At 35.0% G+C, this 21,573-nt stretch overlaps 1 long non-coding RNA gene and 1 pseudogene across 1 annotated transcript; one reads left to right on the top strand and one right to left on the bottom strand.

Moving 5' to 3' along the window:
• Window positions 1-352: 352 nt before the first annotated feature.
• On the bottom strand, window positions 353-19,971 carry LOC143646848 (uncharacterized). Its single transcript, XR_013157667.1, has 3 exons — window positions 19,879-19,971; window positions 10,578-10,736; window positions 353-531 (listed from the first exon to the last, which is right to left on the bottom strand). It is a non-coding gene; the product is annotated as an uncharacterized LOC143646848 (long non-coding RNA).
• On the top strand, window positions 8,472-9,133 carry LOC143646319 (GTP cyclohydrolase 1 pseudogene; annotated as a pseudogene).
• Window positions 19,972-21,573: the final 1,602 nt, after the last annotated feature.

Below are 21,573 nucleotides of genomic sequence, written 5' to 3'. Positions count from 1 at the left end.
AATATTGACTTTCAGAGCTGCAGAACTCTAACTCTGAGTTACAGGTGTCACAAATATACCCAAGATTCCAGGGCTTTATCAGGTTATATACAAAACACACAGCATCTTGGAATTTAGAAATAACAGATAAAACTCAGAAGTAGATATGACTGCTATGAGAGCTTATAATCTAGAAACCTTTACAATAAACCTTATTGAGCCATTCTTTACTGCTTAATCACCAATAGCCCAATCTCTGCCCATTTTTTAATCCCTGAGAACCTATGTACTCCAACTCAATTCTCAGGGTTTGCTTGTTATAATTAATTTATATTAGTGAGATCATACAATATTTATCCTTTCATTTCTGGTTTATTTTACTCAACATAATGCCTTCAAGTTTAATTCACCCTTTTCCATGTTTCATGACTTCATTCCTTCCTGCAGCAGCTCAATATTCCATTGTAGGAATACATCACAATTTCCCCTTCCATTCTTCAGTCAACGTACCTTTAGATCACCTCCATTCATTGCAAATCATGGATAATGCCACTGTAAACACAAGACAACAATTATCTATTAGTGGCCCTACTTAATAACAGGGTTTCAAGAAATGTGGCAACCCTACACTTAGCCACCTATGGAACTACCACATTGCCTTCCAGGGGGTCTGCAAATTTCTACTTCCCTACCAACAGGGAAAAGGTATATCATTCTCTCCAAATCTTCTCTAGGATCTGTATTATTTTTCTATTTATATTTTACACAGTTTTATGCACACATCATACTATCCATTCTAATTATACAATCAGCAACTCTCAGGATGGTCACATAGTTATGAATTCACTATCACAATCTATATGAGTACATTTCCATTTCTTCCCCAAAGAATGAAGTGAAAAAAAAGGAAAAAACACAGCAACAATAAGAAACTCATATTCCCCCAATATCCCCAATTTTTGACATTTAGTTTTGGTATATTGTCTTCATTGCAATTAATAAAAGAATATTGCAATGTTGCCATTAACTATAGACCCTAGCTTGCATTATTTTATTTTTGTCATAAAACAGCCATTTTTACCACCTTACAATGGTGACGTTCATTTGTTCTCCCTTATGTAAAAAACTTCCTCATAATTGTATATTTAATCACCATCATTGTCCACTCTAGGTTTCAGTGAGTTACACAGTCCCAGTTTTTATCTTCTATTTTACTTTCTGATTTCATACATGCCACTAGCATACCAATTTCAACCATGCTCACACTCAGCATTGTTCATTTTACTTTCAGTATTGTGCTACCATTATACATTATTGTGCTTTCCATTTTTGAATCTTTACACTCAATCCTGTTGGACTTTCTATACTCCTTCTGCATCATATGCCTAATTTTTACCCTCTTTCTATCTCCTAACGACATGTATTCCCAACTTTAACTCTCAAAAATTGCTCATTATAGTTAGTTGATATTGAGACTGTACAGCATTTGTCCTTTTGTTTCTGGCTTATTTCACTGAACATAATGTCCTCAACTTTCATCCATGTTGTTACATGTATCATTATTTCATTCTGTCTTACAGCTACATAATATTCCATCATATGTACTACAATTTGTTTATCCACTCATCTCTTGATGAATATTTGTGCTGTTTCAATTTTTTGGAATTTGTCAATAGTGTCATTATAAATTGAAAATGTTCATTCATATCCTTGATTTCAGTTATTTTGTGCATATACCTAGTAATGAGAATACTAGATCATAGAGCACTTCTATACTTAGCTTCCTGAGGAACCACAAAACTGTCTTCTAGAGTGACTGCACATTCTAAATTTCCACCAACAGTGAATAAATGTATCTATTTCTTCACTCCTTTCCAGAACTTGTAGTTTTTCACTTGTAGATAATGGCCATTGTAGATAGCGGTCATTAAGGTAAGTGTGAGAAGATATCTCATTGTGATATTGATTTCATTTCCCTAATTGCTAGTGAAGTTGAGCCTCTTTTCATATGTTTTTGAGCCATTTGTATATCCTCTTTGGAAAAGTGTCTATCCATATTTTTTGCCTATTTTTGATTGGGTTGTCTTTTTATTGTTTAGTTGCAGGATCTCTTTATATATTCTGAATATTAAATACTTTTTTGATATGCAGTATCCAAGTATTGTCTCTCATTGTGTAAACTACATTTTTACTCTCCTGACAAAGTACTTTGACATGCAAAGGTATTTAATTTTGAGGAGATTCCATTTATTTATTTCTTCTTCCAATGCTTGTGCTTTGGGTTTACAGTCTGAGAAACCACAAGGTCTTTAGGATATTTCCCTGCATTTTTTCCTAAAAGCTTTTGCTCTTAGCTCTAATATTTAGGCCTTTATTCCACTTTGAATTAATTTTTGTCTAAGGTGTGAGATAGGGGTCCTCTTTCATTCTTTTGTATATGGATATCCAGTTCTCCAAGCACCATTTGTTGAAAAGTCTGCTCTGAAATAAACTAAGTCAACCTGACCACCTTATCAAAAACATTTTTCTTTAGAGGAGAGGGTCTATTTTTGAACATTCAATTAAATTCTATCGGTCAGTTTACCTATCTTTTTTTCCCAGTACCATGCTGTTTTGACCATTTTAACCATGTAATAGATTTAAAGTGAAGTAGTCTGAAACCTCCCACTCCATTTTTCTTTCTTAAGATATTTTTAGGTATTCAGGCACCCTGCTCATCCAAATAAATTTGGTTATTCAATTTTCTATTTCTGTAAAATAAGTTGTTGGAATTGTAATTGGTATTGAATTTGTAAATCAGTTTGTGTGGAATTGACATCTTAACTATATTTAGTATCCTAATCCATGAACATGGTATGTCCTTCTGCTTATTTAAGTCTTCCTTGATGTCTTTTAGCAATGTTTTTCAGATTTCTGTATATAAGTCTTTTACGTCTTGTCCCAACCTGCAGGACAGTCAATGGGGTCCACCACCTGCTGAGGGCAGAATGGCTATGGGACAGAGAGACACAAGAAGAACAGCAAGACAGGATTCTGATCAAGCTGCAAATTTTGTTAAGCAAGCCGGGTGTATATATACCGACTTGGGGAGGGAAGTAGGTTATGTGGAGCATTATGATAGGAGGGAGTTCGTGCCGGCAGGAAGGGTTGGTTAGATGATTGGTGGCACTTGTTGCCAGGGGAAAAAGGGGCAGGACAGACTCTTGGCAGGAACCTATTTCCGTGAAGAACCTTGTTGTAATATGTAGGTGCTATTGCATCAGCCAGGGTAGCCATGTTGGCTTAATCGCCATCTTAGGTTAGCCTCTGGTCCCCAACAATGTCTTTGGATAAATTAATTCCTAAATATTCCATTCTTTCTTGCTGCTATTGTAAATGCATTTTTTTCTTGATTTCTTCATCAGATTGCTCATTACTTATTGTAAAGAGTACTACTGATTTTTAAATGTTTATCTTGGATCCTGAAACATTGCTGTACTTAGTTTATAGCTCTAGTAGTTTCATTACAGATTTTTTTTGGATTTTCTAAATATAGAATCATGTACTCTGCAAACAGTGAAAGTTGTATTTCTTCTTTCCAACTTGGATGCCTTTTATTTCTTTTTCTTGCTTAATTGCTGTAGCCAGAACTTCCAGTATGGGGACATGTACTTTTGATCAGGCAAGGCATAAAAGAGGGTTCTGAGGGATAAATGATGTGATCTGTACACAATATACTGTTTGCTATTGAGATGTACTTTTGACACTATATGGTCCCAATGAAAGTGTTCCCCAGGTCTCTTGATATGATCAATGGAAAATCCCTTCATATGGCAATAAGAAAGGAACTTGAGCTAATAGTATTTATTCCTTTGACTCTATTCTCACACATTTAGGGCATGTGTGACCTTATACCAGTCACTGATACTTATCAGCTACTGGTCTTACAAAGACAATTTATTAGACTTTTATTGTGTAACAAATTACCACAAATTTAAAGCATGACTTAAAGCATCATGTACATTTATTATGTCACTGTCTCCATGTGCCAGGACTGGGTATGATGTAGATGTGTTCTCTGGATAGGAATTCATTGGCTGCAATCAAGGTATTGGCTGGGTTGCATGTTCACATGTAAGCTTAACTAGAGAAGACTATACTTCCAGCTCAGTTTGCTTATTCAAAGAATCATTTTCTTGTGGTGATGGAACTGATGAAAGCTTGCTTTTTCAAAGCCAGTGGGAATTAGACTGAGCTCAGGGAAAGCCTGGTCCTCTTCTTAGTGCCTTTACATGATTAAGTTAGGGCCACCCAGTTCAACCTCTTCACTATCTCAAAGTCAATGGATTTAGGCATTTTAATTACATTTGCAAAAGACCTTCATCTTTACCATTTAAAATTTAATCATGGGAAGGGTATCTTATCACTTTGGCCATATTCTATTGATTAGAAACAAAATGTAGGTCCCACCTGTACCCTCAAAATGAGAGGAGCATGCAAAAGTGTGGACATTGAGAGTTGCAGATCAATGGGGATCCCTTTAGGGTCAGTTAGTTAGTCACAACACCCACCTGAGCATGACTCTCTAGAGATTCAGGTAACCATTGTGCACCTCTTAATTAATCCTGTTTTGACTTGATCATCTATAAGAATCTGCCTGATAGAAGCATACTTTATGTAGATGGGAAAAGTGGGGATTAAAAGTGATTTCCTATCTTTAAAGTTATAAAAATAATAAGTTAAAATATTCTTAACTAGAACTCTGCTCTCTTGTTCTGACTAGATGTATTTGCCAAACACTCTACTGCCTCCAAGAGGAAAGATACATTCTTCAGCCCATACTTCTCTTATTGAATAAGTAGACAAGGAGCCCAATCATTCAATAGATGTCATAGTTCTCATGGCTCTTTGTATTTTTACTGGGCAATTCACGTTAACATAGTACCCAAACCCAGCATTTGGAGCTTGAATCAAAGCAATATTATTTAATAGGTTCAAGTGTCTATGTGTTTAGATTCCTTCTCATAAAGAATATTTCAGTTGGAGAGGGTAATTATGAGTATGTGAGAATGAGTATTGATTTTTTTGTTACAGTTGTAATAGTATCTGTGTTTATGGGTGTCATACACTAAAAACAAGTGGTAAATGAATGAAGAGATAGCACAGTAGTTATTATGATGGGTCAGTATTTGCAGAAGTTCTCAACTTTATCTTGGAAAAAAAGTCAAATACCTATCACAAAAAATCAGTTGCCCTTGCTTTTTATTCTACTAGTATTAGCAGTGAATATCAGGGTTTATGGCAGCAATGAGCACATCTAAGTCAGTCTCTGTCTTCACTCATCATGTGATTGGAAGTGGATACTGGCAGGTGAAGTCAGTGTTTGTCATGAGCCCTATACCCTTCATACATTTCTTTTTAGGTTCAATAAAATGATCTAAATATGGCACTTAAAGTACTGAGACAAATAAGCCCTCCTTGGATGATGGATTTTATTGTATTTCTCTGTAGTCATCTGCTCATTCTTTCCTTCCATTACAATACCGGTAGTGTCCCTCATACTACATAAGGCCAATTTCCACAAGGGCATTGCTCCTTTTTGTTTCCTGCATCATTAGTGACATAGCTCTTTTCCTCCCACTTCTAAGTCATTCTCTGTCTTCTAGATACTTTGCACCAGTGGTTACACATACTCAAATGTCAATCAAGGTTTTGCATATTTCTTCATTGCTTTATTCATACATTCAAAAGTAATTAATGAGAGGATGGTGTGATGGTGGTTCAGTAGCAGAATTCTCACCTGCCATGCAGGAAACCTGTGTTCAATTTCCAGTGCCTGCCCATGCAAAAAGGAAAAGTAATTCATGAAAATTTAGTGGCCACCAGCCACTGAAGACAAGGAGTCAGTAAGACTCTACCTTCATAGAATTTATGTTTTGGGGAAAGAGGGAGTTAATATTTTCCCTGATTGATGGGAGCTTTGTTTGGTTTAGAGATACCTACTAGCATTTTCCCTCTTATTGTGATTTAAATGCTTTAATTGATTTATTTTCTGTGATTCAATTTAAGCAGTTATTGGATCATATCCATCAATATTTTATTTTATTCTCCATGTATTATTGATCTTATTATCTCTCTTCTACTCCATCAATTATACCCACAGAGAACCTCAATGTTCTTTACTGACTGTTTCCCATGGAAATGTAGAAACATGTTTTGTTTATTTTCTGCCCCAATCCTTAAGAAAACACAAATTGTGACATCACCATCCTCCCCACATCCCCAATTTTATACTGCTTCACAGCTTCCTTCCCTTCTCAGACAATCTTCTTATAGAGTAGACATAATAATTCCACCTTTTTTTGCATGGGCAGGCACCAGGAATCAAACCCAGGTCTTGGGCACTGCAGGTGAGAATGCTGCCTACTGAGCCACCATCACATTGCCCTAAAGTCTTTCTTTTTTTCTTAAGAACTGGCAGTAGTAGAGGCTGCAGAGGTTTTTTTTTTTTTTTTTTTTGCAGAGGCAGGCTCCAGGAATCACTGCTGCCCACTCCTATTCACTGTTTAAGCCTAGAAATCTGTGATTTTATTTTCTAACATCCTCCTAAAACTAATTTTACCTTTGTCCTTGGAATTATCAAATACAATCTATTGAGCATTCTGCAGCTTGCTTTTTATAGATTGTATTACATAATGGATATATGGAAATTTTCCTCACTCAGGATGACTTTCTGTCTGCCCCTCAGTCATGTCCTTTTGATTTCTGTCAAGGAGACTTTTGCCTCAACTGACTGCGTCATTATCTATAATTCTTCTCATTATTTCCTTGGCTCACAACTCTTCTTTCTCTAATTTACTTCTTGGAATAATTTTGTCTTCCTGAAGGTTTTAACCACAAACTACTTTTGTAGTAATTTCCAAAAAATATCTTACATAATTTTGACAGAGTTTCATACTATCTTCCAGACACAAGAATCTCCAACTATCCACCCATGGGTGACTATGTTTACAAAGATTATTATTCAGTGGAGACTGAGACTCTTTTGGTGCCATTAAAAGTGCTTTACACAGAATGCATTACAATATTGAGAGGAAACAACAAATGCCAACAAATTACTCAATATATGGCTTTTAAGATTAATATGTCTACGAATGTATGAAAATGTTAATGTTTGGAAATATTTCTCAGATGTGTTTGATTGTTTTCTACTTGCAGCTTGAGTAGATGAATAGATATTCTGCCTCTATGGTGACCTCTCTCCATCCATAGATATAATTGATCATGTAAGAGCCATCGTTGGTTTATAAGAAGTTCTATGTGATAGCCTAATGTGCGATTTGTTATGGTCAGACCAAGATAATCTGGTGGGTGGGGTATTTTTTCATGTGGTGCTGACCACACATTTGAACAAGACATTTCTGAGACATTTAACCATGTCAATGATCTCACACTGGTTTCTCATGCTTGTCAACTTTTAATGGCAGAATGTGATTGGTGTCATGATCAGAGTGTGGTTACTATTTCAGTGCATTAAATTATCATTACCATGTGGTAATCAGATTACTATCGTGGAATTAGATGGCACTCTAGAATATTCCTTCCTTCATTTTGAAACAGTACCTTGCTGTAGAAAGCCTCATGTTACCTGGCTCACCCCAGACTACTTCCTGTAAACTGCTCCTCAGAAAACCAGCCTTTGTATATGGAAGTATACCTGACCTTTAAAAAAAAAACAAAAAAGGGACAGTATTCCATGTGTTTCTTTAATAAATTGGGATCTAGTTTGGCATTAGACCACATCATGGAAAAAAATATGCTGGAATATTGATGAACATTTAGCACAACTTGAGACTCGTATTCAGTTCTACACTATGTCCCAGATCAGTTGTCTTAATAGTTTGTCTGCAGTGTTTAGACTATTCAAACAAAAATGGCAAGCAATTCCTTTCTCTCTTTTTGCATTTATTTGAAAATTTTATTCACAACATTTAACTGGCAAAGATTAATACAGCTGAAAATTTATCTTTAAAGAAAATTAACACAAGCTAACTTTTGCTTTAATCCGTTATCACCTTTATTTTACTGAAACATATAATTAACTTAACTGAAGAAAAAATTCTTCTTTGGATTATATTGCCATAACATTTATAGACATTTAACTTCATTTAACCTGAATTGTTTTAGGTTGCTCTACATATTCCTACACATTTATCATGACAGTGCTTGCAATCTATTTGGTGTACAGAGAAAATTACTTTCCATTTTAACAACAACAAAAAAAGACTATTTTACACAAAATGTAAAAGACTTCTTGAGCCCACTGCTGCACTCTGCTGGGTTTGTTTCCCAGGCTGAATCCAAAACAGTCCTTTACTCATGGTCACAGGGGAAGTTCAATTGTAATTGCAGAAGGGCTTCAGTGTCCCTCTCAGGCAGAAGGACACAGTGGGAGCAATGACAAAGAAGCCTCAGGGTCCCTGGTGCAGTAAAGGGCTCCCCTAGTGGGAGCCATGGGGCCTGGGCTGAGCTGGTCAATGGAGAAGCCATCATGGCTTGAGACCAAGAGTGCCCAGCCCAAGGATGGCTGGAAGGGCCAGAGGTCCAGTGGCAAAAGGGATAAAATCTGAACCTCCCTAACCTGATGGCCACCTACTCATAGCTCCTGTGCTCATCAGGTGAGGATCCCCAGTGGCCAATGCTGCTCACATGCCCTGGAGGCAAGGCAAGGCCATACAGTTCTTCAACAAGGGCTACCAGAAAACCGTCTCAAGTATTCTTACATACTGTATTTGAGGAAGATCATGATAAGATGGTGATTGTGAAAGACATAGATATGTTTTCACAATTGGAATATCATCCATTTGTTGGAAAGATCCATATTAGTTATCTTCTTAGCAAACCAATCCTTGGCCTTAGCAAGATTGCAAGAATTGTAGAAATCTATAATAGAAGATTGCAAGCTCAAGAGCATGTTACAAAACAAATTGCTGTAGCAATTGCAGAAGACTTGAAACCTGCTGGACTTGGTATGGTGGTTCAATCAATACACATGTGTATGATAATGCAAAGAGTACTGAAAATGTACAGCAAAACTTGGACCAGCATGATGTTGGGTGTGTTCTGGGAAAAACTGAAGACTCAGAAGGAGTTTCTAACTCTCATTAGGAACTGAATGGCTGTGCCTGCTATGTGGTTTGCAGATAATTCTACCAGTAGCATTGTTTGGTCTTAATGGTTTGTACACTGTATTTTCAATTGTTACAGATGTGAACTTTACTCTTTGTCACTGATTTTGCTTAAGAGTTACTTAAAGTAAGTCAAAATATAAATAATTTATAACAGTGTAAGCCCTGTATTTTATTATTTCCACCTTTTAGTGGTGACATTAAAGTGAACTGCCAATAGTGTAAATTATATACAGAAAACTATTGCCATTCAAATAACCTTAGTGTGCTGGAAAGGGGAAATTAAATGCATTTTATTGGAATTGTATGGTAATTTGAATCAAGAGTGCTGGGAATAGGGAAGAACTATGGTACTGTAAGGGAAAGGTGAATTGGTAGAGTCTGTTCTGCTCAAGTGATGTTGCCATTGTCAACGTAACTTGTTGAAGTGCACTCCAGCTGTGATGACTGGCCCCCAGAAGGAGATGTACTTTGATAAAATTATCTAGGTCCCAGGAAACTCCTCTCCACCCCTAGCCAGTTCCCAGAGAACCAAGCTGGGCCCGGTCATGTAAGGCCATTGGAATTTGGTCACGATTGTGTAAAGATACCATATAAACTGTATGCAAGCAGTTAGAGGGAAGAAAAAGAAGGAGTAGGAGGGGAAGAGGGAAGAAATCTTATCTGAGAGGAAAGGAGGATCTTTGTTTCAGGTGTTGGTGCTATCCTGCCTGGTGATGCAACTATGTGTTATTTTTTAACAACCTTTTAATTATTTTCCTAATAAATTATTTTTGTTATACCACTGAAGTCTGTGTTGTCTGCAAATCCAAGCCCATAAGTTAAGTGGTCACAAATATCACATTGTCTTTCATGCAACAGCTACATATACTATTTTTACCTCCTCAAACAAAATGGTGTATTACTGAAAGTACTTTAATTTATGTACAAAGTAATTTATATTATATACATAATATAAAACATTACTTTTTGAACTCTAAGTCCAATACATTCTATTTTAGTCGTGTTTAAGCCAACAGTGATACTTCACTTTTTGCAAATTTATATTTTAAATATCAACTCTTAATTTTAGTCACTAATGGGAGATAATGAGGTATCTGTGCTTCAGATTTTACTGTAGGTTAAAAAGGCACATTTCTACCTTCTATTCTTTTTAAATCCAAGTACAGGAAATTAGTTTCTGGAGTTGCTTACAAGTTTATTCTCATGTCAATATACAGGGTTTTAGACATTAAAGCATCAATGCCTTGATGAGAATGTCATACCTTTTGGGTATAGGCACATTTGCCTTTTTAAAAAAGCATTATTTTACAAGAATTCATATAGACACTGCAAATAACTAGTCCTCACAGTTTTACTTTTAGGAATTTCTTGGCAGCTTAGTTTGTCTTTTCCATTTACACATTTCAAAGCTTTCTTTTTTGGTCTTACCAATATTTTCCTCAGTTCTTCCAGAAATTTTTTAAGTGTACATCATTGCTGGGTCTGAGAACCATCACTTCCATGAACATGAGAGAATGAAGGATGAAGTAACTATGGAGACTGCTTTATGAGATGTCCAGTGTTTTAATCAAAGCTTAGTGTTGATATCTGTGAAAATACAACAGGAAGCCTATGACTAGTTTTCCACATGGTCTATGTGAGTTTTGTTTTTAATGTAAACTCTGTACAGGTGACATAGGTATCTTAGTCCAGGAAGGTGTTGCCTTATTAATAAACATCTTAAAACTTCCATCACTGTGGCACTGTAGGTCAAATTAAAACAAAGCAACCCTCACCCCAATATACAGTAATTCCCTAGAGAAATCTCTTATTTGTTTGACATCATGGTTTGCAAGTTTATCCTATTACCTTGAGAAGAACTAACAATTATTGATTTAAGGTTTGTTGTCCTATATAAGTCTTATCTCTGACACTTTCATACTATTTGGTTTATGATGCAGTGAGATGGCAGAGGTACTTTGTGTTTTAATTATTCCTGATTTATAATATTTCCTGGTTTTTCTGTACTTGGATTTTCTAAAGAATAGTGTTAGTGGATTTTTGAATTCCTTTTTCAATCTTATCTAGCATAATCATGATCTTGCCTCACATTTAGACATTTAGAGGTAGAATTCTAAGCACTAAGCTCATGCTTAGCATTTTAAAGTAAAAACTGGGGTACTTAGAGGGTCAAAGAAATTGTTATCTGTACAGTCATATTTTTGAGATCATTTGTACTTTTTAAAAACAATCTTTGTTCTAACATTGTCTAGAAGTCTTTTCATAAAAGTCCACAGACTGTTGTCTTACTAGTAAATGCAAAGTAATTACCCTTACTATTTCACTGTGGTCTGTAATTTGTCAAACTAACTTTTTCATATATTGAGTCAGTTTGGGGGGATTTTTTAAGAATGTGATACATTTAAATGTATCATTCAGTTAAATTGTTTGAATTTTATAAATGTGTATGTATGTACCTGAAGTTGGTTCTATTTAAATTATTGAAGTGCTGTGACTGAAAAAATCAGCTCCTTTAGGTGGCAATAATAAAAATAGCTTGACAACTATCAAGTTAGATATTTCATTGACTAAGGATGGTAGAAAATGCATTTATGGCCAATTTTTTTCACATTTACAAATTTCCATATTGAGGAATATTTACAAGATTCAGTCGAAAGTGTCATTGATGGGAAGAGGGAGGCATTAGTCTGGATTAAAAAAAACCTAACATTTGCCTAGTTGGAGAAATACTATCATTCTTTTTAATTTTTGAGGGCACAGCATTATACTAAGACAAGACCTGGTCAAAGCTTAATGTAAGTCGTATGTGTAAAATATTAGTGTTCAGGATGCTATCACCAAAATATCATCAGTCAAATCCCCACTCCCCCAGTGACTGGATATTTAAGTCTCTGTGTCTTTCCCCTTAAAAGAAAATCCCAAGACCTTTAAATTTAGAAAAATTCCAGATTTCCTTATTCCAAGGAAATATTCCAAGTGTCCTTGTTTGTTAGATGACCACACAGTCTAGGGAAGTGGTAACATCAGTTTTGCTTATCCATCAGACTTTTATTTGGTGATTCCATGTGGTTTGACAGAGCTTCCAATCACAACATCCTGTCTCTCTAGTTACAGGGAGACATGGCACTTGGGTCTAGCTGATTATTGTTTTTCACACCCCCTAGGCCATGGTGATTGATGATGAAAAAAACAAAACAAAAACAAACAAAAAACCTTGGTACATTAAAGTTTTAATTTACAAAAATAAATATGATAACATCACTCACATTATTATATTTCTTAAGTATTCAATGACTAAATACAGGTAAACTCCTAAGCATGATTGCTATATATGAAGCAACTGTTAGGGAAATTTAACTAAAAAAAAAAAATCTTTTCCCAACCCAGAAAACCTGTTCACAGATATAACTGAGAAACTAGACTTTAAGGATGATTTTGATCACTGAATCATTATATAGATTTTCCTTTTTGCTTTCTGGTATATTGGAGTAGACAGAAGGTGGATACCTGAAATCCTTAAACTATAATTCAGCTGCCCTGGTATCTGAATGATTGTAAAAGCCCTTATCTTGTGCCTTTGTGATTGTCAGAGAAGTTATTTCCTTTTTCTGGTCATTTTCTTAATACAACTTACAGGGTAAAGGCCCAAATGCTAATGCTAATGACGATTTTGAAGTCAGTCATTAACTAGCTCCAGCCCCTTGCATTTGTAAATTGTGTTGGCTAGATTTTGCTATTTGAAAGTTAACTATTTCCTTTCCTTTAAGTTTACACCTTTAGTATTGAAATGAAAACCAGTCTCCCTTCCTTTCTAAGTTCTCCTTTTGAAATGATAATAATAACACTGCCTCCTTACCCACTTAGAAATTGCTGTTGGAAATTGTAATGAGCTCATCTCCCCTTGCTCAAATCCATAAAACCTTGAATGCCCTAAACTCAGGGATACATCTTTTGGGGTGATATGCCAACTGCTCTCCTACTTCATGCCTAATAATAAGCTCTTTCTGTCTTTGAAACCCCAGTGTCTCAGGAATTGCCCATTGAGTGCATCAGGTAAAGAGTCCACTACCTTTGTCTGATAACACAAAGGTAGAAGAGAAAGAAATACTTTTGTATTATTGAACAAGCTTTAAACCAGAATGTAGTACATCACAGGCAATCTGCTAGGGAAATTGCATAGAAAGCATAATTATCAGATATTCATTTTTTAGATGGCTAATCACATCCAGCCTATCACATCCATATTCAAAAGATAAATAATAACTAGACCTCAAATAAGAAAGCTTACTTTGACAACACCATTCATTGCCCAACATTCCTGATAAATTTCCCTGAAACTTGGATGGACAGGTCCTTGTGTTTATAAATTGTTTTTATTCAAAGAAATAAACCTCTCATATCTCTATGGCAGGTAGCTAGTTACAACTTGAAACAAGACATCAAAATTAAACTCCATGGAAAAGGGAGATAAGGGTGCTAACTTCTTTCATGGTTTACATTTCAAAGAATTGGCACTCAAGTCATTGTGATCAAGAAGTTTCTGGGTTTTAAAATTGGCAAAAATATTATTTAGCTTTTGAAGTGATATACATATATCTCAAAAGTACAGAAAGAGGATTTAAAATGACAAGTTTTTAAAATTTTCTAAGGAAGAGAGGGGCAAAGTGGTTCTTATTCTTTTCAAAAGGGAAAATTAATATATATATTCATTTGTATTTATCTGTACATGCTCCAAAAGAGCAAAACTGTTATAAGTAATATAGAAAAAATATTTCCAATTAAACTTATGCACCCCCTTATATGGCACACCTTTCTGCTGATCAGATTCTAGACTATTCTTTGGGTGTCAGCTATTTTCCCTCCTATGTAGTTTGTAGGCAATTTTGCCCTATCTGTTAGAGCTTTAATTGTCTTCCTTCCCCATGGTGGAAAAACCTGCTTTGCTCCATTTGCAAGTCATCTCAACATGCATCTAGTCCATATAAATTTGAGTTGTTGACTTGATTTTGAGTTATAACATGTCTGGGTTCTTCATTATATCAGGACAAAACATTATTTAACTTTTTATTCCTTTTTATTACTGTGTCAGTATTGATTTTGCCTTTTGGTCTGAGTGAAAAGGGTGAGATACTATTAATAAAGAGGAAGCTGTAGATACTGAAAACAAAACTTTAATAAGTAAGAATGCAGTATCAGTGGGGGGAAAAGGAGAGAAAAGAAAGTTGACTGGGAGGCAACAGATAAATCAAATGGTTAATAACCAGAAAGAAGCCTGCAAAGTACTAAATGTCTTAGTAAAACTATTAAAGTATCTATGGAGGTGATTCTCCAACAATGATTGGAATAGAAAATCATTCATGTAAAAGAATACAATTCATCATGTTTGGCTCCTTCTCACACACTGATACTTAATTTTAATTGTTAATCCTATTTTGATACTTTAGTATGGTACAGGAAAAAATGACTGAAAACATACAACTACTATAACAAAAGAAGATAGTTTTTTTTTAAATTTCTGATCATATTGATTTTGATATTTCTCAACAGGCAAGTTGCAATTATCAGAAGCTTTGAAACAAAATGAATAAATTTGATGGCCTATTAAAAGAAATCTATATTCAAAGAGACACTACTTACAAAATTGAAAGAATAAAGACACTATTTAGAAAAATTCCAGATGACATTTGGAAGTCTAAGTGCTTTTTGATCAACTAGAAATAGATATAAAATATGTGATGTTTTCAAGAGGCAGTTCACAGGAAAACAAATCACTCACAAACAAGTGACCTATAAACATTTCAAGTATTCTCACTCATGACTAAGGAAATAAAGTCAAAATATAATTATACAGATATTCACTTTTTTGACAACAAAATCTTGAAATGTTTGATGATATATGTTAGTTCTCAGGAAAAGAATTCTAAGAACAAAAGGAATTCTTGATGCAGAGCATGCTCAGTCCCCTTCCTCAGTGACTTTGGCAGGTCCAAGGATCCAGATATGAACCAATTGCCATACTAGCTGGTGTTGTATCCTCTAGGTGAATGAAGACATCCCAAACAATGAGAAATATGGTCATAATCTGCTTCTGCTGATAGCACCCTCCCCTACCAGTGTCTCACCCTGCCTGATACATGCAGCTGCACATCAAAGGAGAATAATGCATCAATACCTCAGTAATCGATCAAACCATAAATCAACAAGCCCCCATCCAATCAAGGGACAACATACCACCTAATAGTCACCCTCCCCTCCTGGTGTCACTTTACCTTTAAAACACAGCTCCCAGAACAAAGAACCAGAGCCATTTTTCTTTCCTTTTGCTGGCAAGTTTCACTGGCTCTCACCTGCCTGCTCTCCCACTGCTCTCTCCCTACTTTATCCCCTCAATAACACTGATATGTTTTGCCTCACTGTCTTGTGCAGAATCTTTTAATATAATGGTCCTGAAACCCCAGAATGGAGGTTAGACTGAGATTTGAGTTTCTGGCCCCTCAGGGCGATGAGAACAGCCTCCCAGTCACTATGCTCCCTGAACCAGCACAGTTGTCAGGGTTCCATGCAATTGATGGCTTTACTTCACCAGCTCAGACCATCAAAACATTATGCCAGTTCACCTCCACGGCACTCAAACACTTATAACTAATTCAACCTTAGGTAAGTGATGCCTTCCTGCCCAGATCCTCCCCTTGAGAGTTTTGCCCAACATCCCAGTGACACCTTAGCCCACCTTAGCATACCTGGCCAAAAAATCTGATCTCAGACAAAAATCACCAGCTCCAAGGGCATTTTTCCCCATACAGCACTCAAAGTAACCTGGAGAATGCCTTGAGGGAAATACTGCATATACTCTCCTGGTCCCTGACAACAAACCAGGGATGCCTGCTTTTTTGTTGTTATTGGATCAAGGATGTAGGCATTTTCACTTAAACCTATACCTGCCCATAGGCCACCAAAGAAGCTAATAACCATTAGCCTTGAAGGGATCCAATAAACATAAGTCTCCATGAGCAGATGTCCATAAGCCACCTATGCACAGATCTCCAACAAGAGTCAGCACATCCCTAGATAAAAGTCCCCAGGAAGACTGTAAACCTTCATTGGAGCTGGTAACCATTAGCTACAAAGGGAGCAAAATATAAGTCTCCATGAACAGATCTCCATAAGCCTCTTTCAAGCAAAATCACTAGTATGTAGCAACCCCTTCATTTTAATTGAAATTTAGACTCCAATAAAAAAAAAAAACCAGAGAAATTTATTTTTCTGCAATCTGGCTTGGCCACAATATCCTTTAGAGCAACAAAAATGTTGGCCACAGGATGGCACTGTCGATCATCAAACCCCTCACTAAAATTATTAATTTCATTCAGTGCAATGGCAAAATGATCTGCAGCCTCATACTCTCAATTCTTGATATTCTCACAAGCAGTGCAGACAACCAGAGCAATAAAATGAGTCCCCAATCTTGGGGTTTGTTATGAAACCCCAAGTTAACCCCACAAAGGATAGATCAAGCCTACTTAAAATTAGGCCTAAGAGTCATCCCCAAGAGAGCCTCTTTTGTTGCTCAGATGTGGCCTCTCTCTCTCCACTCAACACAGCGAGCAAACTTATTGCTCTCCCCCTGTCTATGTGGAACATGACTCCCAGGGGTGTGGACCTTCCTGGCAATGTGGGACAGAAATCTTACAATGAGCTGAGACTCAGCATCAAAGGATTGAGAAAACATTCTCAACCAAAAGGGGGAAGAGTGAAATGAGACAGAATAATGTGTCAATGGCTGACGGATTCCAAACAGAGTTGAGAGGTTATCCTGGAGGTTGTTCTTATGCATTAAATAGATACCACCTTGTTAGTCAAGATGTAATGAAGAGGCTGAAGGGAACTGCCTGAAAATGTAGAGCTGTGTTCCAGTAGCCATGTTTCTTGAAGATGATCGGATAATGATATAGCTTTCACAATGTGACTGTGTGATTGTGAAAACCTTGGGTCTGATGCTCCTTTTATCTACCTTATAAACAGATGAGTAAAACATACAGAATAAAAATAAATAATGGGAACAAATGTTAAAATAAATTTAGATAGAAAGGTTAGTGATCAATGAAAGGGATAGAAAGGTATGGTATGCATGGATTTTTTCTTTTGTCTTATTATTTCTTTTTCTGAATTGATACAATGTTCTAAAAAATGATCATGATGAATATGCAACTATATGATGATATTGTAAATTACTGATTATATATGTAGAACAGAATGACCATAAGTTAAGAATGTTTGTGTTTGTTGTATATTTTTAAAAAATTAAAAATTAATTAAAAAAATCTCAGTCTTCTCTGTGCTACTTTATCACTTCATCTCCTTCATAAAAATACTTCCAAGCCTTCTACCCTTCATAAAACTCCCTTAATGCTAAGGAATCCTCCAATCACTCTTAAATTAGAGTGATAAGTGTTTCACATCTGTTTAATTATTAGCTAATATATTTGGTTTGTTAAGTATTTAATGCATGTTTATTAGCTGTTGTGTTAATAATTTTAATTATTAATATTAATAGTAAATGATGAAGCTTATTTAAAAATGGATTTTTAAATAACTTTATTAAATTTCAAAGAATCTGGCTGTTGATTACTTGGACATTTTTACCTCAGTATGTGAAAGAAACTGAATTTATACTAGATTTATTTATATCAATCAGAACATTTCTGTTAATAAATGCTGTCATAAATAGAAAAAAACTAATTCTTGGTTTAAAGAAGTTTATATTCTAATTAAAATATACTTGAACCAGAGCATGGTATAAAACAATCACAATAAAGGGATAAAAATGCTTGAAGAATTTAAAAAACAGAGAGATAAAAAATAATCTAAATCCTCATAGAAATGATAGATGCAAGACTTTTAAATAAGAAAATAGCATTTAAGCTAAATTGAACTGAGAAATTTTAAATATATTATAATCATTTATGTGTTCTAAATATGAAGTATATAGATACCTGATTATGTTCTAAGCTCAAGCATAAATTTATTCCCTTCCTTCATTATTTTGTAATACCTCTCTCTCTTTCCCTTTCATGAATACTGCTATTAAAAAATATGCAAGTTCAAAAGCTATTTAAATTTATTATCAAATTTATATCTAATTATATTCAGTCTAGATAAATAAAAACTATAAGTGAATGAATACAGAAAATAAAAAATTAAAGAAAGATATTTTATTTGTTAATGTCATTTTTTATTATAAATTCTAAATAATTGTAGAAAAGTATAAAGAAGGAATTTATTAAAATACCTTCTGTCATAATCAGTACTAACCAAAACTTAGTATGTCTATTTTTTGTATATTTCAAAAAAGGAAAACTTTTGTATCAAGCTGAATATTCATATAAAACTGAAGTTAAATTCTCTATGTTCTATTAATATGGATGGTTAATATGCTTTTAATATGAAGTATTTTAAAAAATAATTTTTCTTAAGTATCCAAGTACTGTGTCAAGAATATTTTGCATCAGAATAAAATCCTTATTAATGTTTATGTTAACATTATCCTTTATTTCAGAAGACAAGTTTTCTCACTGTTAGGGGAAAACCTTTACAAATAATTTCTTTTTTCACTTTGTATAAGTAAGATGCTAAAATAACTCAACTTATTGTATAAAAGGGATATGGTAAATATCACAATTGTTAAAAGGAATTTTCTATCTTGTTACTAATTAAATTTAAATAAGTAAATATTTATATATTTAGACATTATATAAATTCCTAAACATTGGACAATATTCTCACTGTCAATGTTATATCCTGATGCTAATCTGTATGATGTTAAACAATGGTATAGTGTTGTTAATCATGGTTTTAGTTGTTTTGAGGAAGCTGTAGATCATAGAGACAGCCAGATTATCAGTTGCACTGCTTTGCTCTAATACTTCTCTGAAAGTGTGTGTGCTCAACTTTAAAAGAAAGATTGAACAAATATATATATTTTATCTGTTAAATGGTATAACTCTGGTAAATGTGAAAGCGGTGATAGGGCAAGACCTCTTCTGTGATTTTTTGATATAAAACAACTGTCTCAGGCTTTTGTTTCTGAAAAAGCTTCATTTAAATATACTTATAAAAATTGAAACTCAGATTGTAAGCTTTGACAGTTGTCTTTAAATTCTGGAATGTTTTACTCTTTGTATAGCCCAATAATTCCCTGGAGCTTTAAAGTTGCACAGACACAGATATTACACAGAAACATCTAAAACCCAAATTTAAGTCCCCAGCTCTAAATATTAGCATGGGTCCTTACAGCAATGGTTAAAAAACTAGAAGAGATCAAACTCCAATTAAAGTTGTGATGAAATTAATCTAGTTAAACAAGGTAAATCAATATAAAAGGTAAAAAATACTAGTATCTATATTTTAAAGTTTTAACTATTATGTAAGATAGAAAGTGTTTATCTTGTCTAAAATGTGCACTATCTAATTTAATCTGTCTAGTGAATTAAACAACATAATTCAATTTTATTTAACATGCAACCTGAAATAAGGAACAAAATTTTAATATTTTATACAAGTTAATATTCTATATTCTGCATTTCAGAATATTTAAGGCAGAAAATAAAAAGTATCTGTAAATTCCCTTGAGGAACTGGGAAAAATAAAACTATTAGGAATTCCCCAAGTAGGCAAGACCCCAATTATGAGGCTTATAAAACTTATTTCTATAATAATAAACTAAACTTACTTAGAGTTAGTGCCTAGGAGCCATCTCCAGAAAATCTTTGCTGTCACTGAAATATGGTCACTTTCTAAGCCAAACTCTGAACTTCCCCTCAACATGGGACATAATTTCCAGAAGAATAAGCCTGGCACTAGCATCATAAAACATAAAGGGCCCTGAAATCACAAAGCATAACTGGCCCTAACGCTGGGAGACATAAGCACCAAGGATGAAACTGGCCCTGACATCATGGATAAACTGACAAAAAGGAGGAAAAGAAATAGAGTTTCAATGGCTAAGAGATTTCATATCATTTTGAGAGGTTATTCTGGAGGTTACTCTTATGGAAGCTTCAGCCAGATATTGCAAACTGCTGCAATAAGGCAAACCCCCACCAACAGTGTTTCTAAAAACCCTAAAAATATGTAGGGCCATATAAAATTTTACTTATTAAGTTTATTTTTCAGAAACTTAAAACCACCAAATGGTTCCAATGCCAAAGAGGCTCTGAAACCCGAAGATGCAGAATTCTCCAAAAAAAAAAAACAAGGGCTAGGAGGGAAATTAATAGATAAATAATTAAGGGTCCAATGAGGGGGAGTAGAATAGCTTGTAAAGGGGTGGGAAAAGATGAAAGAAAATTTGAGTGAAAGGCAAAGGGATGAATGATGAAACTAGTTGTTATTATTGGGGTTCCTAATATTCAACAATCTCCTAGGTAAAGGGAAATCCTCCTTCTAGTGGGCTTTGTTTTGTCTACCCTTAAATGACTTCCTTGTGGTTGGATCTTGAGCCCTTCTTCTCCCAGGTAAGGTGCAATGGTAGATACTGAGAATGAGACAGGGTAGGAATTCAGGTCCTTGAGGGAGTAGAGGCTAAATGAGGGCAATTACCCCCCCAGTTTATTTCACCACAGTCTATGAATACTGTTTCAACTTATTCCAGAATATGTTTGCCTTCCAAATGCCAGTAAAAATGGTGGTGTTCAGAGTGTGAACTGAGGAAAAGCAGTACAAATCTTTGCAAGAGACTCTGCTTGGCCCTGATATTTGTCCAAAATTTGCACACAAGTCTTTTCTAAACTTGAATGTGGACTTCCTTAATGTTAGACAATACCTGTGTGGAGACCTGACTCCATCCTGAGTTCTTATATTATTCTCATAAGGGCTGCACAACTATCTGTCTCTCTTCTATAAGTAAGACCCACTCTGAAGTTCCCCAGACTCCTTGGTAATTTTCCAGTTCCACTTTTCCCTTCCCTCTTAGATCTTCCCCAAAGGCTCTCAGTAATTTTCCAGTTTCCCATTTCCCTTCCATCTTGTGTACTTTAGAAAGTATAGCTACTTCTATGTTAGAGTTGCTTCTTTTGCTTCTTTTCTCCTCTGTTTCAGAAGTTTTAATAAAGTTTGCCCTGTCACTTTAACTACTGACTGTGTCTTTCTCTGAAAGCAGCAAAGCCATACCTTTGGAGGTGTGCAGAAATACAGAATCTGATTCCCAATCCATAGATACTGCAACAAAAGCTACATATTAACAAGATCCCCATAAATTTTGTTTGCATATTTAGTGGGATAAACACTGATTTGTATAATATACAAAATGGAAACAATGCATGGTCTTTAGTCCTAAAGTGTCTGATATAATGTGTCAAATGCTTGAAGATTTTTGCCTTTCAAAATTGATGTAGCACATGCAAAAGTGAATCCAGAATGGATCAAT

The sequence above is a fragment of the Tamandua tetradactyla genome, chromosome 9 (assembly GCF_023851605.1).
Source record: "Tamandua tetradactyla isolate mTamTet1 chromosome 9, mTamTet1.pri, whole genome shotgun sequence".
In the NCBI taxonomy this organism is placed as follows: Eukaryota; Metazoa; Chordata; class Mammalia; order Pilosa; family Myrmecophagidae; genus Tamandua; species Tamandua tetradactyla.
The sequence above is the reverse complement of the archived record's forward strand: the minus strand, read 5'-3'. Positions and strand labels throughout refer to the sequence as shown.